The sequence below is a fragment of the Ascaphus truei genome, chromosome 5 (genome assembly GCF_040206685.1).
Source record: "Ascaphus truei isolate aAscTru1 chromosome 5, aAscTru1.hap1, whole genome shotgun sequence".
Classification (NCBI taxonomy): domain Eukaryota; kingdom Metazoa; phylum Chordata; class Amphibia; order Anura; family Ascaphidae; genus Ascaphus; species Ascaphus truei.
The window spans coordinates 77,393,427-77,407,319 of record NC_134487.1 but is presented as its reverse complement, the minus strand read 5'-3'; the positions used below and the strand labels follow the sequence as shown (position 1 = coordinate 77,407,319).

Sequence of the window (13,893 nt, the reverse complement as noted above, 5' to 3'; positions counted from 1 at the left end):
AATGTAATATTGGGCATTTTTTTTTTTAATTTAAATTATTGTGTCAATCAAATTTAAACAGGTGGTGCGTCATTAAATGTTTATATCATGTATACTTAGATTAACAATTATTTTTTAAATAATGCATTATATAAACTACTGTAAATACTGGATTTCAAATTACTATGACCAAATGGATGTAAACCAGACACGTTCTTCCAAGAGCCTTTTATCATTTCATTTGTACTACTCTTCTTGTGTATCAGATATTGTATCTGTCACTTCTCTTATCATAGTAGAGTTTCAAAGACTTGAACAGTAAAAAAAAGCATCTTTCCCATATGCCTGCAGCTAAGGCTAGAGATCTTCGAATGAAATTATTCTTTCTTTTTATCCTATCCCGATTCTCCACCTCTTCAGCAGTTCTTGACCCCGCAATGTGTTTCACTATGATTTACTATTGAAGGTAAAAGTATGTAAATCACTGTTACATTAAATTACAAACATGTTACGTTTAAGATAATAACAAAATAGTCTTCAAAAAGTAAATGGATTTATCCCATTTGCTAAAAGGTCTGCAGTACATTGCTATGAAATGTGTTGCAGGCCAATTATTAGCAAAATAGTTAAGCATATTCTGTATATGTACAGAACTTGCCTCTAGTAAAAAGAATACAAAAACGGACTACTCATACTAGCAGTTTGTTTTTTAAATACCTTCCAAGTTTTCACAAAGTTAAAAAGTAGGTTTACTGTAGCTGAATGTCAAAGTTTATGTTTTCTCAGTCTATTGATATAAATATAGGCTTCTCAATAGTAAAAACAAAGCTGTGTACAGAATTCACAGTCTCCATTATGGCCATTTTATGGAAATTATTTTCTAGCTAACGGTGACAGGATTTCAATATCTATACTATGTTTTGTCACAATGGAAGTGTACACTATAATTATCTATTCTTTCATCAGTTTAAGGGCTTTATAAAATGCTGATACTCATCAACAACCCAGTGAAGCACTAAAGCTTTGCAGTGCTACTGGACCATGACAAATCTAAAAAGACACAGAGCGCTTGTAAATAGGTTTTCCTAGGACATACAATATGTACATAACAGATCAATTTTAAAAGCCTATCCAAAAAAACATGACAGCAACTCAAATACATTTTTCAAAATTAAAATGCAATGTGTAACTTCTATTCATATAAGAAGTTAAGATTGCAGGCTTTCATTGTGTATTGAATAACAGTAACACTACTAACATATTCTTATATAACACTAACAGCCTATTTAGCACAAGTACCGGTAAAACATACTGGTACAATGAAGCCTTACACTGAAGAACATAACATCTAATGTTTGCTGCCATAAGCACTGGGAGAAATCTGTGTTAGGTCATGAGGTTCTCCTACTTCAAAGTTACTGTCATTACCACTAGCCCACTTCTCCTCCATAGACAACCATGTATTATGTGTGATGAAATCATTTGCTGTTTGTACAAATTCGAAAAGTGCTTAACAAAATTAATTTGTGCTATTCTTCACATGCAAGATTGGATTTTCAATCTGTAAATGGTAAAAATGGCAGAAAAGTAATCTCACTGTATCCATTAAAGAGTACTTTCAAGTATAAACCGCGTTCAAAGTGTTATTTAGGTAGTGATTTTGTTTGGTCTTTAAAATTAACTGGAATATACAAATTGTGTATGCAAATAAGCAAATCTTGTGGAATTAAGGCCCAGATATCAATAAAAAGGGTGCTAAGCTTTAGCACGTCTTTACTCCCATTCAAATAAATGTAAAGGTGTCCTAAAACTTAGCACCCTTTTGTGGAACTGGGCGTAATTATTCACGTTATCTGATAAAGTGCAAGTTAGGAACGTACAGTGGAAATCCGCAAATTTTCACTTACCTGTGGAGAACAAAATTGATAATTTGCCTATAGATTATAGATAGGTACTGAACTGTACTGTACGTCTTCCCACAAGTAGAATAGGTTAGCCAGTGTGCTAGAATAAAGGTAGAGTCCTCTAACATGCTGCTTTAATGGAAAGGAGAGTAGCGAGTCACTCCACAATAATAATCATAAACTCTCTCATCTATATCACTACAGATGCCTGCGGAACATGTGCACAAGGCAAACAAGGCATGCAAAAGCACAATATTACTCTGACAATCTCCTCCTGAATACATCAAACCCAGCTAACTTCTGGAAGGTTATCAACAACATATTCCAGTCTTCTAACCATCAACAGCAAGTAATATCACTAAGGGGGATATTACTCTGACAAACCCCACCGACATTGCAAATGCATTCAATGATTACTTTGTGGGGTGTGCTACTAACTTATTAGCGAAACGCAAACCCAAACCACAAACCTGAATCTCATCCTGGGAGTACCCATATAGTCACACCCCTCCAAACACTGCCCACAATTTTCAATTTGGCCCAGTATCCGAAGAGGAGAATACACAAGCGCTCCTCAAATAAAACTAAGCAGCCAATGTGGACCTGACTTACTACAATCTAGGTTCCAAAGACTTGGTGCCCCAGCCATTGCCAAACCAATTGTTCCATAGTCAACTCTATCCTGTCTGTAGGCTATATCCCTAACACCTGGAAAACTGCCAGAGTTGTCCCAATCTTCAAAAGTGGGGACAAAAACACTGTCTCAAACTACAGGCCAATCTCCCTTCTCCCAATACTATCCAAAGTCATGGAAAAATGTGTCCACTCCCAATTAAGTGATTACTATACCAAGACAAATTTCCCTAGCTAATTCCAATCTGGCTTTCACCCCAAACACTCCACCGTAACTACCGTGCTAAAAGTTTGCAATGAAATCCAGTGTGGAATGGAATGGGGACAACTCACTCGTGCAATATTCCTAGATTTTGCAAAGGCTTCTGATACTGTTGATCATGCAATCCTGCTTAACAAACTCCAGAGCTCTGGAATAGGGCAGCATGCTTTAAACTGGTTTCAGTCCTACCTATCAGGAAGATCCCAACATGTGTCTATCTCAGGCTCTAACTCCAACCCCTTGGATATCACCTGTAGCGTCCCGCAAGGCTCTGTTCTGGGGCCCCTACTCTTCTCAGTGTTCATCAATGATCTTCCCACAGTTTGCAAGGAAGCTTCAATACACATGTATGCAGATGACACAATCCTATATGCGCACAGCCATAGCCTCTCTGACCATGAACACATACTTCAGTCTGACTTTTTGAGGTTCGAAAACGGGATTTCCCAAAACAAACTGTTTTTAAACACTGACAAGACTGTAACAATGGTATTTGGGACCAAGACTACATTTTTAAAGCTTCCCGTGAATGAGCTCCAGATCAGAACCAATGCTAACACCACCCTAACTCCTGTTACTAGTTTTAAATACCTGGGCATATGGTTTGGCTCCCACTTAACATTCGGAATGCATATTGATACCCTGACATCCAAAACCTATGCCAAACTAGGTGTACTTTACAGGAACAAATCCTGCTGGTCAGAAAGCGTATCGCACAGCAGATGCTAATGCCAATTATCGACTATGGAGACATAGTATATGGCTCGGCACCCCAAATCCACCTTAGCAAACTTGACACCCTCTACAATTCAATTTGTCGTTTCGTTCTCCAATGCAACTACAACACACATCACTGCAAAATGCTCAAAGAACTAGATTGGTCATCACTTGAGTCTAGGCGCAAAGTTCACCTTTCCTGTCTTGCCTTCAAATACTTTCTGGGCAACCTACCCATCTATCTGAACAAGCTCCTCACCCCTACCACATGCAGCACTTATCATCTGAGATCAGACTCCAAAAGACTGTTCATGGTCCCAAGGCTCAACAAAGTATCCGGTCGCTCCTCCTTCTCTTACCGTGCACCCCAAAACTGGAACAACCTACCGGAGACTCTCACATCCACCACCAGTTTAAGTTCTTTCAAAACTATGGCTGTCTCACACTTTAATCTGGTCTGTGACTGTTACATACGCCTATAATAAACATCTCCTCTAGCTGTGCATGCAATGTATTGTATATAATGTATACCTTGTTAATTTATGTAACTGTATTTGTAACCATGTATTATTTGTCATTAACTATGTCCAGGACATACTTGAAAACGAGAGGTAACTCTCAATGCATTACTTTCTGGTAAAACATTTTATAAATAAATAAATATATATATAACCCACTGACATTGCTTTACCTATTCTACTTGTCATGATTACCAGGACATCATGTCAAACAGACCACTTTCGTCTCAAAAAGTACCGTACATGCAAATTAATTTGTTATTAATCATTTTGCATAGATATTTCATGTTGAATACAGCGATGTTTATCGCTATAAACAGTCTTTTAGGTTTTGGGTGAATTTTGATTGCTAATCCAGTTTAATGACTAGGCCCCCTAAGAATGAAAAGGTTGGAATGATTAACTCTCATTAGTCTTGTGTCTTCTTTTCAACACACGCATTTCAAAAAAATTGCTATGCTGACAGCTGCAACCTTTTGGCTTGAGGTACGGTACTAAGGAAGAAAAGGAACAAATGCATCGAAGAGGCAAAGTGAAGCATTAGAAAACAATGGGGATACAGGGTAGAAGAATACTTATGAGAGAGAAAGAGACCACTGGAAAAGGAGAAGGGGAAAAGTGGAAATGGGGCATTGGGAAGAGAGAATGTTTTTGAAAAGAGAACAAGGAACGGGAAAAAGAGAAAACGGTAGCAGAAGAAAATGGGCACTTATCAGAATGAGGAAAGAGATAAGAGGGCAATGGAGAAAGAAAAGAGTGGATGGAAGAGTCAGTGGAATAAGACTGAAAGAGGCAATGGGGAGAGAGAAGAGAGGACCACAGCTTTGGTGAGGCATAAGGTAAATAGCATTTCATCAAGTCACCTTGTTCCTTATTACATCCAAAATACACGCTCCCATTAATGTTTGTTTTACTAAGCTTTGGAAAGATTCTTTAAGCAGCAGTTCTCCCTTTTTAAATATTTTTCATTTAAATGTACCTGGAATATTTGTAGTTTTTTTGTGCTGGTGTGTGACGCTATAAAAACTACAAATACGGTCGAGGGGCCATCCAACAAAAAGCTGTGATGCCCTCGCCTGATTACATCATAGCTTTCTGTTGGCAACCAGAGCAATATGACCCTTGTAGCCATATTGTGTCCACCGGGCAAGGACTCTAATCTTAGGCATCTATTTATTATACTAAGCACATGTGCACTAGCGTGCGCACCAACCAAATGAAATATACCTGTCTTCCTACAGTACGACAGTGAATCCAGTGCCGACGTGCTCACGCATGGCAGAGAGCGTTGCCGCGGCAGCTTGGTGGAAAAACAAAGAAATTTGTATTTTCGAGCTGCTGCCATGCCACGTGACACTGTGAACCAATCACAGTGAGGCCTTACCCTTGTGACCTCATGGCCACGCCTTCTAGTAACGCGCGTCTTTGTTTGGCCTATAGGCACAAAACGCGCACGCCACGTGCCACATCGTACGCACGCCTGAGCTTAGTATAATACATGCCTTACCATGTGGAGAAGCAAGATATATTACGGTAATCGAGGATGAGGGTTCCCATGAGGATGTGTGAATTATCGCCAAGGCCATCTGCCCATTAATGTAATACAAACAAAATCTAACTAAATATAAGCAGCAACAACTGCATCAAAAAAAATAACTAAATTGTTGGTGCCAAGTGTTGGTCTTCATATTTTTCTTTGAGACTGGGTTTCTTTTAAAAAAAAGAAGCACACGTGTTGTAGACTTCTGCAATAGGATCATTTGTTACATTGTATCTTTAAACACAATAAACAAAATAAGCAAATACAATTGTATTGTAAAGGCAACTGCTTCAAATATCAAATATTTTGTTATAAACAGAATTGGTTGATGATAAATAATTTATTAATGTTCGACTTAAAGCAGCAGTTTAAGCTGCTGTTTGAAACATTTTAATATGTGCATCAATACAATCCACACAATGATAGCTAAGTTGCCAATCGATCGGCGAAAATTCCGCTCGCGGGTTCAGTAAATGACCGTCAGTGCAGCAGAAGAGGACCAAAGATGCAAAGTTCTGTGGAGAAGATCATGTGACCAGGCAGTCACTAGATACAATTGGTGCACTACTAGAGAGAGGGCAGGGCTCAAAAAGGGGTGTGCCACAGCCTGTTTTAGAAGAGGAAAGGAATGTGACGTAGATGGTTGCTATAGAAACAAAACATGCTTGTCACATTAAATTTAAATTGTCGTTATTCACAGTTGTTTTTTTGTTATTTTTTTTAAATGCTACAAGTATTTTCTCATAATAAATAATGGATTTACATGTACGATATTGCTTGGTCTGCAGATTTAAGCAAGACTATAATAAGGCGGTTAAGTCCAGCTTAGCTATCTCCCTTACCTAAATAACACTTTTTCTTGTGTGCATTGAGAGGGGAGGGCATAAAACCAATAGTACTGGATTCTATTACAATAGACGACTCTGGGAACTTAATTTGAGAATTGGTCACTTCCAAACATAAGTATTGGTAAATGGATGTCTTTAACCATCCGCAATACAATAATATGCCTGTGCTCGTAGCATCAATCATTAGCAATTCCAGGAAGAATACTGATTAACTTTGGTCTTTACTAAAGAATCAGCAACTTACCTGCCCTGTCATCCAGAAATAACTCGCCATTGTTGTTAACACAAGAACGTTTAGCAGAGTTGAAAACTATGTGACCCATCAAATGTGACCCTATTTAGCCAATGGGTTTTTATTTTCCCATTGAATGCATTTTACACAATGTATCAGAAAAGCTTCAGAACCCCTATTCAGTGAGACTACTTTAATGTGCAAGTCAATTGATCAAATATTTACTTTTTAATATATTCATTTTTCTTATACTTAACGTGTGATAGCAATAAACAATACAGTAGAAAATCTTAATCATAGCCAAGAAGTTATTAAACATCCTTATGTATCTGACAACATTACATATGTTTCTAAATGGAACATATCCATATACATTGAGCTAATTGAAAGAAAACATGAGAAAAGCTGTTTCCCTGCTTCTATGTGGTGGTTAAACAGCTGTGTGGCTGTACCAGGAGCCCCATATTTTTTCGATGAGGTCCAAATCAATCATGGTGTTGAGGAGGACCTTAAATAAAGCATCACTAGACTCCAGTGTCGTGAGATAAGTTGGATTGCATCCACCAACAGCAGCAAATACAGCTACTATAACTCAAATGTAACCTCGTCAGTACCAAAGGGTCCTGCTACCTCTGTGATCGCACACCCTCTGGCAGTGACTGACCACGTGACTGGTCTACTAAATGATCACAGCATCGCTTCCAAGTCCTAAAAAACAAGTAAACGGCTGTGACGTAGATAAGGGTCTCTAGAGTGGCATTTATGATGTTTGCTGTATGTCAAAGGGCCACTGAAAGGGTTAAGCTAGTGTGGGCTTGGGAGGCTGTACACTTTTTATAACACTTCAAAGTTAAAAGCAACACACCCTGTCATGGATAGTGCTAATACATGTAAACCCTGGCAGCATGCATTCCTAGTTGGACCGAGGGAGTTAAAGAAATAATTAGGGGTTGCTTGGTGATAGCGAGTTCAATGAAACCGTCACTAACTCTGATTAGTATAGAAGATCTTACTCAAAAATGCGCGGGCAGAAGAACTAGAGGAGACAAGAAAACGGAACATATAGAAGTAGGGAAATGTAATCATTTTGGCTAAAACTATATACATAATTGTGTATTTATTATTATTAGTTATAGGCAGTGTTCGACAAACCTATACATTTGCTCGCCCCGGGCGAGTGGATTTAACCCCCGGGCGAGTAAATATTGGGCCAAGCAGTACACGTTTGGTACTAGGTGGCGAGTAGATTTTTTTGTGTGGCGAGTAGATTTTTTGGTGATTTGTCAACCACTGGTTATAGGTATGAAGTTCCATTGTAAAAAAAATAATATTATAAAAAAATAAAATAATGTATTCATTGTTCTCTCTCTTCATCTCCGAAAAACACTGTCTGGCCTCCTCCAGGGTTGGTCTCCTGCCTAGGTATTAAAGGGATCTGAGGTGCAGGTGGCTTTGCTTTGGGTTGGGGTTTGCCACACTTGGAACATCCTGGCAACAAAAGGCTTTATGATACTTGTGCAAAACATTGTGCTGCACACCCAACCTCCACTACAAATCGTTATACTAAAGGCCAAATACATTTTTATGTAATATAACATATTACAATTCCAGGGCAAACACACAAAAAGAATATGTACACATAAAAAGTTCCGTTTAATTTTTAATTAAAGTTAGCAAATAAGTTATCATTTGAAATACTCGTGTGAAAAATGTATATATAAATGTACACACACCGAATACAATAGATCCACAGAGCAATATAGACCAAAAAACATCAAGTAACATTCAACAAATCACTCCATTTCTGCACTAATCTGTTTCACGCATCTTTATTTTCTTCCTTTTGTTTATCTCATCTGTTTTGTCTTCTTCTCCTTTTTGTATTCACTGAACTCCCCTACATGAGTCTCTTCTCACCTCCTCTTAGCTTTGTACTATTTTATCACCATGGTAACTAAACACCAAGAAGAAGTTTGAGGCTTATTGTGTGTTTCAGTTCATCTGTCATGGAAACCACCTAGGTTGTTCTACAAAGTCTACAGTACTGCTGAATTCTCTTGATGTATTATGGAAGTGAGAATTAGTAGAACATAGCTATCAGAGTGGGAAAAGTGGCCCCACTTTTTGTCTACATTACAGTCTCCATTAATATATTTTAGAAAGCATACACAATAGCTCTAGTGAAAATTAATTTAAGCATTGCCTATAAGTCATTTTCAAATGTGTTAAATATGCCATCTCTTACATTATAAATAAAACAGAGGCAGACCTACTTGAGGACAAAGTAAATTAATGGTAGTTAAATCAGTTAAATGTGTGCAATTGGTTAAAAAGCGGAAACTGGCATGATACAATTATAGAGCAACTGTCAGTTGGCCAAAAAACAAAACAACCAGGTATGTATGTGTTTATATCTTTATTTGAATAGTGCCATCTATGTACATAGCGCTTTATAGCAGTAATTCATGTGACATTAAAATATGGGAATAAGTGCTTGAGACATAAAAATAACGTTAGAAAAAAGGAGTCCCTGCCCCAAAGAGCTTACAGTCTAAGTGGTGCATAGGAAGAACATAAGGAGACAGTAGGAGGGTGTTCTGGTAAGTGTGTCTGCAAGGGGTCAAGGTCGATGTATGAGGTGTATAGTATCAGCCATGGAGCTACCCATATGCTTCATTAAAAAGGTGTGTTCTAAGATGTAGAGTCAGAGGGCACAAACTGGAAAGGGGTTCATGTGAAATGAGAATTGTACTGTAGAAGGAAGGAGAGATGGAGATGTAATCATCTGATCATCTAAGTGGGCTTATACCTTTAAACGTATACTCAAAACAAGTAAAACTATACTAATTGTAGCTGTTATGAAATGTTGATTGTTTGATGTACATGGAATTACTGTAAAACAAAAATCTAACTAAAACAAAAGTATAGCTTTAAATTTCATGAAATTTGGCAAAATACTTCGAAATACTATGGCCTAATAATAAGGTAACAATAAACCAATGCCCCAAAAACCTGTGGGCTCTGTGTGTCAAAGGGCAAATTCTGGTGCAGCATTGTTATTGTGCTGCTACCTGCACATACAGCATTTATCTATTAGTCTTACTTGAGCCCTTTTCAAGAACACCAGCGCCTGTGTGCGACGAGGAATTGATGAAGCGAGTGGGGGGAGTTAGGGCGGAGTCACAGTTACATATTGCCGCAGGTCTGTGTATTAAGGAATGTAAGGAAACTTTTATGATAGTTTTCTCTATCACCTTAAACAACGTAAGTTGTTTTGTTTTATTGCACAGAATACTAGCGCAGAATGCAACGAATTGTAAAACAGAAATTCACTTCATAAATATGCCACGTTTTTTGATGCACCTGTGTCAACGCACTCGTACCTCTTCATACATAGAGCCACGTATTTTTCGGATTAATCACACATTTCCCATGAGCTATCGTATTGTATGATCACACTATTAAATCCTCCATAACATTTTAGGTTATCTTTCCCTATATTAAATGTTCCCTATATTAAACTTACCTTGCAGTTTGTAAATGTACACATAGGCGGGGGGTACAATAAGGCGGGGGGGGGGCAAAATTCCCTCCCACTCCACTGAGCACTGATAGATATCGTGTGTTCTAAAGAACGTCTTACAGTACCAAGCACTGTACTCAGAATCCCACAATGTAACCTTCCCTCGTCAAGTCATACTAGATAAGCTATTCAATAGTCAGTACTAGATAGCAGGGCTGTGTCTATTTTCTGGCAGTCAAACACGACGGGTACAAATTCAAAAGGCAAAAACAAAGCTGCTGTAGCTGTGAGGCAGGCTTTTAACTTTGTGATCACCACCGTGGGACAAGAGAGATTAATTAACGATGTCCCAGTCTGCGCAGATTTCTTTATTTTTATTTCTGCAGTCATGGTATTTCTTTCATACTATAATAATAATAATATAATAACTCACCATTTGTAAGGAAGGGAATCAATCACAAAAACTTGTAATACCTTTTATCGGGTCACATTGAAATAAGAAACCTATTGCATTTGTCTTAAAAACCCCATACTGTAATCGCCTTTCAATATTTAAGTAAAAGAATAGGTGAAATTTGGAGATAGTGGACACAAAATTACACCGGAATGGAAAAAAATTAATCAAGATCTACAAGACCGTTAATGAAAAATAAAATGATTGAGCTTCCCTTCTATTAAATGTGACAGCCAGAATGTGCAACCAGAATGGGCCTGCATAATTATGTTGGTCCAAGGAAAGATATAGGGCTATATTTACTAAACAGTGCTTCTCTTTACGATATCTTCCATCTCGACTTAGTAAATATGGCCCATTCCAGCAAATAGACTTATAAGGCATCTTCTAGCATGAAGGGTGTCTTACGGAGTAGCACTTCCTAGTAAATATGGCAGATTGTCTAATTAAAGGTGTTAACACTTGCAAGGGTTCTAGCTTTCTCCAAAACGTTGTTGTTCTGTTCCAATAGTGGACGCCATGATGTTTAAATCATTCAGCTTTGGAATGCCCAGCACTCAAATGAATAAAAATGTGTAAAAGTCTGTTCAATGAGAAAAAGGAGAAAGCTGCAGGGCACCGAGTGTCTCCTTCTCCTTTTGATCTCCTTGAGTTTATCTCATTGACTTGACAAGCAGTAAAAGTGACAATATGAAATTCGCAATCTTGCTCACAAACTGTTTACATTTTCATGCTTGAAGATACCTCTTACAATGTGCCTAATGTGATGTATTACATTACTAATACAACATGATAAGAGTATCTTCTGGCTCGGCAAGACATGGTCGGCCGTTATACACTGAAAAGATAGATGACAAAGTACATACCTGACAATGTGCAGATTCTCTTCTTGTGATCCTTTATGTTTTAAACCTTCTCGGGTCCTAAACAGAATTACAAACAAGACAAATAAGTATAATCATTTACTTTCTCAAAAAAGAGGCGTAGACTCGTGGTTAATAATGAATTTCAAGACACTGGTTTAAGACTTGTATGTAGATATATTTTTTTATTATTTATTTATAAAATGTTTTACCAGGAAGTAGCACATTGAGAGTTACAGTACCTCTCGTTTTCAAGTATGTCCTGGGCACAGAGTTATAATGACAAATACATGGTTACAAATACATAGTTACGAGTGGAAAGAGTTATACAGTACATTGTATCAGGGGGGTGCAAACTTTTTCCCCTGAGCCCTCCTGCCGGTGGTCACCTCACCCCCGAGCCCCCCCCCCCTCACCCCCACTTACCTCGGCTCCGGCATCATGACGTCACGTTTATAGCAACGTGACGTCACATGACCTTGCGGCGTCCATGGCAACGCGTGTGGAGCAAAAGTAAGTAAAGGTTTACAGAGGCCCTGCAGCTCCCCCGGCACTTAATTTAAGTGCCTTTGGGAAGCGCGCGGGGCCTCTGTAAACCGCACGCACCCCCGCAGGCAGTCTCGCAGCCCCCCCCCCCCCCCCTGGGTGTCGCGCCTCCCTGTTTGCGCACCGCTGCATTATATAGAAGACATAGAAGTTATGATACAAAATAGAGTTTAAATCACAGGGGTCATTCTACAGCCATGTTTTTACTGAACATTAAACATACCGACTTGTAGTGTGGATATTGCTTTATACTGTGAGTGTATCACAACTACATCACTTTAACAATTATGGAAATTGTGAAGTTTTAAATTATTTGAAATATGCTTTAGTTGCTTTGAAACTGCAGTGGTTTTTTTTGGATATATAGCAGATAAAAGTAACTGAATGTGAATGAAACATGTGGAATTTATATACAGTATATTACAATTTGTTAAATTATAACTTTTTGTAAACGGCAATACTAAGAAAAAAAAACGTAAGTATAATTATAAACTGTATTTAAAGAGGTAATCCAAGGATCTTAAAAGAAAACATTTTTTTTGTTTAAATATGCAGCCTTTGATTACCTTTATTGAAAACTAATTACCTAAGCTGCCGATCGATTTGTTCTCCCATGATCAATCAGCAAAATCCTGTTTCCCAGGGTTCACTAAATGGCTGCCTTTCAGTTTCAGTCAATCCTTCAGTTCGTGTAATTCAGCAGCTACAATGTATTCTAAGGCAGGGGTGCGCAAACTGGGGGGCACGGGATTTTCTGGGGGTGGGAGGGCACGGCGGTTGCAGAGGCCCCTCACTCTTCCCCAACGTATTTAAATGAAATGCCGGGGGAGGCGTGAGGCCTCTGTAACTTCTTTTACCTGCTCTCAGGCGACGTGTTACCATGACAACGCGGCGTCAGGGGTCAAATGGCAATGCAACGTCATATGATGCCGCCGAAGCCAGAGAGCAGGTAAGGGATGCACGAGCAGAAGGGGGGGAGCAGACAGGGGGGCCCTAACAGAAAAGTGTGCTCACCCCTGTTCTATGGTAACATTATCTATTGTTACAGTTTACCATTCAAATTGCTGGGAATATTGGTAACAAACTATCAAACATGAAAGTAAAACAAGGCAAAAGTCTATGAAAAAGAAAAACAAACAATCACCAAAGGACAAATGGTAACAATATAAATAATTGCATATGTTTAAAAAAAAAAAAGAAAAAAGTGTATTGGCTGTCAGCTGCACTGCTACACATGTTGACTTATATCGGTTCCAGACCGGAATTTTCATCCGTAAGCAGAGTGGCGCAGCGAAAAGCATGCCCGGCCTCTAACCTAGAGGTCGATGGTTTGAAACCGTCCTCAGCTGTTTTTGTTTTTTTTCTTAATAATTTTTAATAAAATGTCAATTTATTTTATTCACTCTAGTCTAACAATATATGAAAAAATGTATTAAAAAGCGCCAGTTATTTAAGTAATTATCCCCTCAGAACAGGGCATTACTGGCCAATAATCATAAGTCATTAAATACCAGTAATGCGCGGTTCTGAGGTGATTATTACTATTACAGGTGTGGGTGGAATATATGGAATATACGGGTGGAAACAGAACAAAAGACTAGTATTGGAGCTTCAGAGATGATGCGGCATACGTGTCATTCTGTTATTTAATAGTAAATGTGGAATTTATTAAATGACCGGTCTGACCTTGGTTCGGGTGGACTATACATCTAGTGTTAAATCCGTAACATCAATGATTGACTAAGTGCAGAGCTCCAAAATCAGGCGTCTATAGACTCATATGTTGGAGTGTCACTCATTGATAAAGTGCCAGATGGCATGAAACGTGTTAGAGTTTTACTTTGCCTATCCTATATGCCTGTTTATGCTGCCAC

The 13,893-nt window shown here is 38.4% G+C and overlaps 1 protein-coding gene across 24 annotated transcripts in view; it reads right to left on the bottom strand.

Annotated features, from left to right (window-relative positions):
• The window catches only part of NRCAM (neuronal cell adhesion molecule), a 258,232-nt gene that overhangs the window by 138,661 nt on the left and 105,678 nt on the right, over positions 1 to 13,893 (bottom strand). For 23 of the 24 annotated variants that reach the window (XM_075600041.1, XM_075600049.1, XM_075600055.1 and 20 more), the window contains one exon: positions 11,477 to 11,533. The exons of the other annotated variant lie outside the window; for it this stretch is intronic. The gene's annotated coding sequence lies outside the window, so the exon portion shown is untranslated. The remainder of the gene's footprint in view (positions 1 to 11,476; positions 11,534 to 13,893) is intronic. 24 annotated transcript variants of the gene reach the window in all.